At 41.5% G+C, this 6592-nt stretch overlaps 1 non-coding gene across 1 annotated transcript; it reads left to right on the forward strand.

Annotated features, from left to right (window-relative positions):
* Positions 1–689: 689 nt before the first annotated feature.
* LOC142494013 (5S ribosomal RNA) lies at positions 690–803 on the forward strand. The gene has a single exon (XR_012801270.1). It is a non-coding gene; the product is annotated as a 5S ribosomal RNA (ribosomal RNA).
* Positions 804–6592: the final 5789 nt, after the last annotated feature.

The following is a 6592-nucleotide window of genomic DNA, read 5'->3' on the forward strand; positions in this document are numbered from 1 at the left end:
ATGTGGTCTCCAATATATTGGTAGAACATCAAGAACTTTAGGCACACGGTTCCTAGAACATAGGAGAAATGTCAAACGTGGGTTTACCATGCACAGTTTATCACGACACTACATTAGTAAACATAATAAAAATCCATGTAGTTTGTCAGTTATGGGTATTGAACCCATTCCTTCTACTATATTAGGAGGTGATAGATTTAAGAAATTATGTACGCGTGAGACATATTGGATGTATGTACTAGGTACATTACATCCGTGTGGATTGAATGATCATATTGATGTTAGCACTGTTGTTTAGTGTTATGGTACCAACATGTTTTGAGGTACGTCTCTGAGGTCTGGTTTGGATGGGTTTTCCTGTCCCCTCATTGATAGTTGTCTCATCTCAGTTTGGTTGGTTTTACTATAGGTGCTCCTTTGGCCCATATAGACATAACAGGTGGAAAGTGCATATATTATTAATATCATTATTATTAATTAATAGTATAGACACATTAGGTCTATGCCTATGATTACACATACTTTGACACAAAGGTTTTTTTGTACGTTTTTGGGGAGTTGTGGCCCCCATCGGTCCTGAGGTTTTTTCTGTCTCTGTTTCTGCTTTCTCCAGTCTATGATTATTCTAATGGTTATTAATGATATATTATTTGGTATATTATTTGGTATATTATTTATATATATAATTTGCCTACGGCCACACCACCCTGAATGTGCCCGATCTGATCTCAGAAGCTAAGCAGGGTTGGGCCTGGTTAGTACTTGGATGGGAGACCGCCTGGGAATACCAGGTGCTGTAGGCTAAAAATGTTATTTTATCCCCTATATTATGTATTTTATTGTTATTCCTTCCTCTCCATATTTCTCTTTCTCCTCCCCTTTTTCCTTCACCCCCTTCCCCTTTTTCCATTCCCTCTCCATTTCCCACCTCCCTTCCCCCCTCTTTTCCCCCCGTTTTTCATTTTACTTTCCCCTCCCCCCCCCCTTTTTTTTTTATTCACAGGTCATGCATTTCTCTTATGGTTTTTATTATGCTTGTGTGTTGCTCCAATTAGATTTTTCTGTGCTTATTTAATCTGTTATTCTTTTACTTCTATATATAGTTTATTTTTGGATGTATCCAATAATTCATCTCTGTCCTTTTAAGATTTATTATTTGTATGTTGCTCATTCATCTAGCTATTCGTTTTCAATTGTTAGTAGGAATATGTTTAAACTGCTTACAAATAGGCTCTAGTGCTTTATGATTATCATGTATAATTTTGTCCAGCAATGAAACAGGGTTAAATTTGTGAAATTGAAAGTACCCGCCCACCATCCGTACTTGCCAATCACAACAGTAAAGGTGATATAAAGGACACCCCTTTTGACCATTGAATTCCTCTCCTGACGAAGTCCTTAGTGACGAAACGCGTTTGCGTTTACCAAAGAGGCGAGTTTGTGGCTGACATCACTGCACGAACGGAGAGAGTACCTTGGAGCTGTTGCTATTTTGCTTGGGACTGCTGTCGCTTCCGGTTTTGCAGTTGCCTGCTGGTGAGCAGTGAGAGCTGTGGGAGGTGTATCTGGAGAGAGTCTCTGACCGTGTTGGTGATTATCACATCATCTGGCTGCGGTGGCTCCAGTGCACCTTGATGAACCAACGGATACACCAGAGGTGGCACCAACGGGACAGGCTGATACATTCCCTTCACAGCTTCAAGGCGATTGAGTATATCTCATAAATGCTATTTTTTTTTTTTTTACTCTGTTTGTGAGTGCGCTTTTTATATTTTACAATCCCATAAATACTGTTTTATACTTTATCACACTAGGAGTGCGCCTGTTTTTTCTTCTTGTTTTCTGCAGATATCCTTGGGATTTGGTGATCCTTATATACGGGCAGCAAAACTCCAGTGGACTAAGTACATTTTTTGGAATTTCAACTGACATCTGGTTTTTATTTTATTTTTTATGTTTCATATATTTTTTATTTTTGCTATAGATTTCAGTTGTTTTTATCACAAATTCGCCCTTTTGGGGATTTTTTGGTCAATAGCTTTGTTAACGCTATCTGATTTACAAAGCTGATTTATCCTTATCAAGCTTCCTAAGGCGCTACTCCAATTTGTTTGTTTTTACATATATATAGCTTAACCCTGTTATAGCGCGACCCGTTATAACGCGAATTCGGTTATAAAGCGGTTTTCACGTGGCTCCCGTTTAAAAAAAAAAAAAAAAATTTAACTTTTTTTGCACACTGCCACACTGCCACACTGCCACACTGCAACACTGCCACACTGCACACACTACCAGCACACACTCTCACTGCACACACTCTCACTGCACACACTCTCACTGCACACACTGAACGCACTCTCACTGCACACACTGCACACTGCACACACTCCCACCACTCACTGCACACTGCTCACAGCACACACTCTCACTGCACACTGCTCACAGCACACACCCTCACTGCACACTGCACACACCCTCACTGCACACTGCACAAACTCTCACTGCACACTGCACACACTCTCACTGCACACTGCACACTCCCAGCACTCACTGCACACACTCCCAGCACTCACTGCACACTGCTCACAACACACACTCTCGCTGCACACACTCCCAGCACTCACTGCACACATTCTCACTGCACACACTGCACACACTCCCAGCACTCACTGCACACTGCTCACAGCACACACTCTCATAGCACTCAAAGCACACTCTCACAGCACACAGCACTCACAGCACACAGCACTCACAGCACACTCTCACAGCACACAGCACTCAGCACTCACAGCACACTCACAGCACTCACAACACACTCTCACAGCACACTACACTGCACAGCACACCACACCTCCCACTCCACCTCCCTACCTTTGGTGTCGGCTGCTGAGATCGGAGCGGAGCTGGCATCAGGAGGAGGGGGGGGAGTTGGGAGGAGGGGGGGTGTCAGGAGGAGGGGGGGTGTCGGGATGAGGGGAGGGGGTGGTGTGGTTGCCGGTAGGGGGGTGAGTGAGGAGCAGGATGGGACTCGGAGGGCCGCATGGGCTAGGCCCAAAACTGATTATGCCGCGTAGGGCCGGTAGGTGTGGGGGCCTCGGGGGGGGAGGAAGTGGATGCTGGTGGAGGGGGATGGATGCCGGTGGTGGGAGGTAAGGAGCAGGTTGCGGCTGGACTCGGAGGGCCGTTGCTGGGGGACGTGTAGGGCTTCCACCCACCTCTTCATTCCTTCCTTCTCTCCTTACTCCCTCCCTCCCAATCAGGCGCGCGGAGGCCATTTTTTAATTTATTTTTAATTAGCGCGACCCCGGTTCTAGCGAGGTTGGATCGGGTGGCCCCCGAGGACCGCGCAATAATGCGGTTTAGCTGTATATATATATATATATGTGTGTATATATACACAGATACATTTTACCAGATAGGAGTCCGGGAAAAACGAGACAGCACACAGCCAGAGAAATCCAGAAGAACTGTATTCAGATTAACATGGCACCACATCCGTTTGTATTTTTTGTGTATATATATATATATATATATATATATATATATATATATATATATATATATATATATATATAAATAAAATAAAAAATAAAATAAAAATATATATATATACTCAAAGATGTTTCTTGTGTTATCCCAAAAATTACTTCACTAATGGAAAAAAATCTATGTTTTCATGTTACAGGAGCTCGGCCTGTGAGATAAATGTGGCAATATATAAACTGAGTAACTTTTTCTTACATTTGTAACCCCTCTTACCTCTAATCCTCAGACTGATACCTGTTGCTGAGGTGGGGGCCTGAGTCCTCTATTTCTGGGGGATATGCCATGCGTGGCTTTAGGTCAGACAACGGGAAATTCATATGCATTCATATGATACCACATGAACATAACATTCCCCTCAAACGCTGCTCAGGTGTTTGTCAGTGTCTTGAGAACACAGCCACCCAATCCTGGCCTATGTGATGGTGCCGAACACCATTGGAGCTCGTTAATGTAACTAAGTGTAGCAGGTCTGTACTTCACAAAATACTTCAGTACCACTTTTAGCTGTAACTGTTGTGGGTCCCTGTTGCAGGGTACATGCAACTACACACGTGGGTTTCTTGACAAGGCTTATTTATTTAGCCTTAAAAGATATACAGCACACAAAAACAAAACTAGCTTTTCATCAGCAAACAAGAGAAAAGAAAATGGCTTTTTCTTCAGCAAACAAGAGAAAAGAAATATGGCTTTTTCTTCAGCAGACAAGAGAAAAGAAAATGGCTTTTTCTTCAGCAGACCAAACAAAACAGTTTCTCTTTAGCAGACAGTCTAAAAATAATGCAGCTACCCTTTTCTATGCAGGGGACAGACAGTTCATAATTCATCTACTTTGTTTAACAGACCTTGTAGCAGTAATCTCTTCATTAGCTTACTCCTCTCTCCTCAACAGCCAGCAGCATGTGTCTACAGCCTGGGTTTTTAACACACCTTGATTAGGCAGCTGGGATCCAACTAATTGTCCTGAGGTTCCCAGCTGAAGTTAACCTAGTCAGTGCTGCATTGCAGACTAGACATAGGTTTTCCAGGCATATAGCTGGTGGATTTTATTTACCCTGTCACAGTCCCCTCCGACAATGCTCTCTCCTCCGTATGGATTCCATGTCATGATCTGCTGGGCCTCCCTGCATGCTCTGCTGTCCTCCCTCCAGTCAATGTCTACTCTCTCAGTGGGATATACACTGTCATATACACACATACACCATGTGAGGCCGGCCATCTTTCTTGTCATGACGTTGTCTTAAAGGCAATTGAAGCATTCTGATTGGCTGGTGTCATTGCCTTTAAATGACATCATCAAAATTATTATTTTTTCCCCCAAATCACATGGGCCGTGGGAACCATATGACGACAATGTGACGTCATAGGCCTATAAAATCCTATGTCGTCTCATTTTGAAGGCAGACACCGAGGAGGACGGACCTCTGGAAGGAAGAAGAGGACCAGGGCATGGCAGTAGACGGTAAGAAGACCCCCAGAAGACACCCAGAAGACCCCAGAAGAACAAGAGAGAAGACGGAAGAACACAGATCAAGATCCTGTAGACGTTTTGGATTTTTTTAAAAAGTCTTTGTTTATTTTGTTATGGTTTGTTATTTATGGGTTCCTGTTGCTGTGCTTGGATTGGTTGGAGAACTTGGTGTTCAACGAGTGAGTGGGGCACTTGGTGTTCAGAGTCGGTGAGTGGGGCAGCTAATGGTAAGTTAACAAAAGAAATGTATTTTTTTGGAACTTTAACTGTTTTTTGTAATTTATTATATGTGATACAATTTTTTTCCATTCTCATTTCTTGCCACTGTATGTCTATATGTATGTATGTATGTATGTCTTTATATATATTTACATACAGGGTAAGAAATGATTTGCTTGGAAATGCTTGTTTTGCACTATTTAAATGTATTTTGATATGCTGCAATTGTTAAATGTGTGTAATGTAATGTTTAATTAGATGTAATTTTTGGTGTTCTATGCTGTACTTTAGGTCTGGGTGAGGCTTGCTTTGTTATAGTGGTTTTATTTTGGTACTACTATTTTTTGGAGAATGGGTTTGTTTAACTATTAAAAGAGTTAATTGTGTAATTGATTTGGATGGTATTTTAATTGTTTTGGGATTTCATTAATTAATGGTAATTTATTTCGCTTGCCTTGCTTGGTTTAAATAGTATACTTGTTTGGATTTCATTGTATTTTCTTTTGAATATTTTATTGTTGATTGGTAGAGTGTACATGGTGCACAGATTTTATGCATCATGTATACAATGTCAATTCAATGTTTTGATTGGCATTTTATGCTTTTGATTGCCAGATGAGAATGATTTTATTAGGAAATAGGATTTTGTTTTACTGTGGCAGATATGGAGAAGTGGTATTTTTATTTATGCATGTTTTACTAAACCCTTAAACATTTCTTTGTATATTGGTTCATCATGTGTATATATGTATGAATATATATAATATAATATATATATATATATATATATATATATATATATATATAAAATGGTTATTGAGGCAAAAAGTGACACTGTGTGCTCATTTGCATGTCATTTCCCAGAATCCCTTGCTGCAGTGGAAGTGCTGTATGCTGGGTGATGATGGGGAAAGGCGGGGTTGCAGACCTGCCTAAGACATGCAGATGAGCATACAGTTATATTTGCATATTTGCTTTCCTGTGGAGGGTTTTTGTCACTTTTTTTACTCACCATAACTTAACTCAGTATTATGGTTTAGCCTATCCCATAGCCTCTCTTGCATTCCCAGTAAAATAAACCCACACTGATGAGACCCATCAAGGTCGAAACAGCTGTCTGTGGGTGGTTTTCTGGGTATGCACCTTAACCCTGGCTGTGCTCAAAGCTGTGACCATGCAGCAAGCTTAAGCCTATAGGGACCCATGTTAACAATGGTTATTGAGGCAAAAAGTGACACTGTGTGCTCATTTGCATGTCATTTCCCAGAATCCCTGGCTGCAGTGGAAGTGCTGTATGCTGGGTGATGATGGGGAAAGGCGGGGTTGCAGATCTGCCTAAGACATGCAGATGAGCATACA

The sequence above is a fragment of the Ascaphus truei genome, chromosome 4 (assembly GCF_040206685.1).
Source record: "Ascaphus truei isolate aAscTru1 chromosome 4, aAscTru1.hap1, whole genome shotgun sequence".
NCBI lineage: Eukaryota > Metazoa > Chordata > Amphibia > Anura > Ascaphidae > Ascaphus > Ascaphus truei.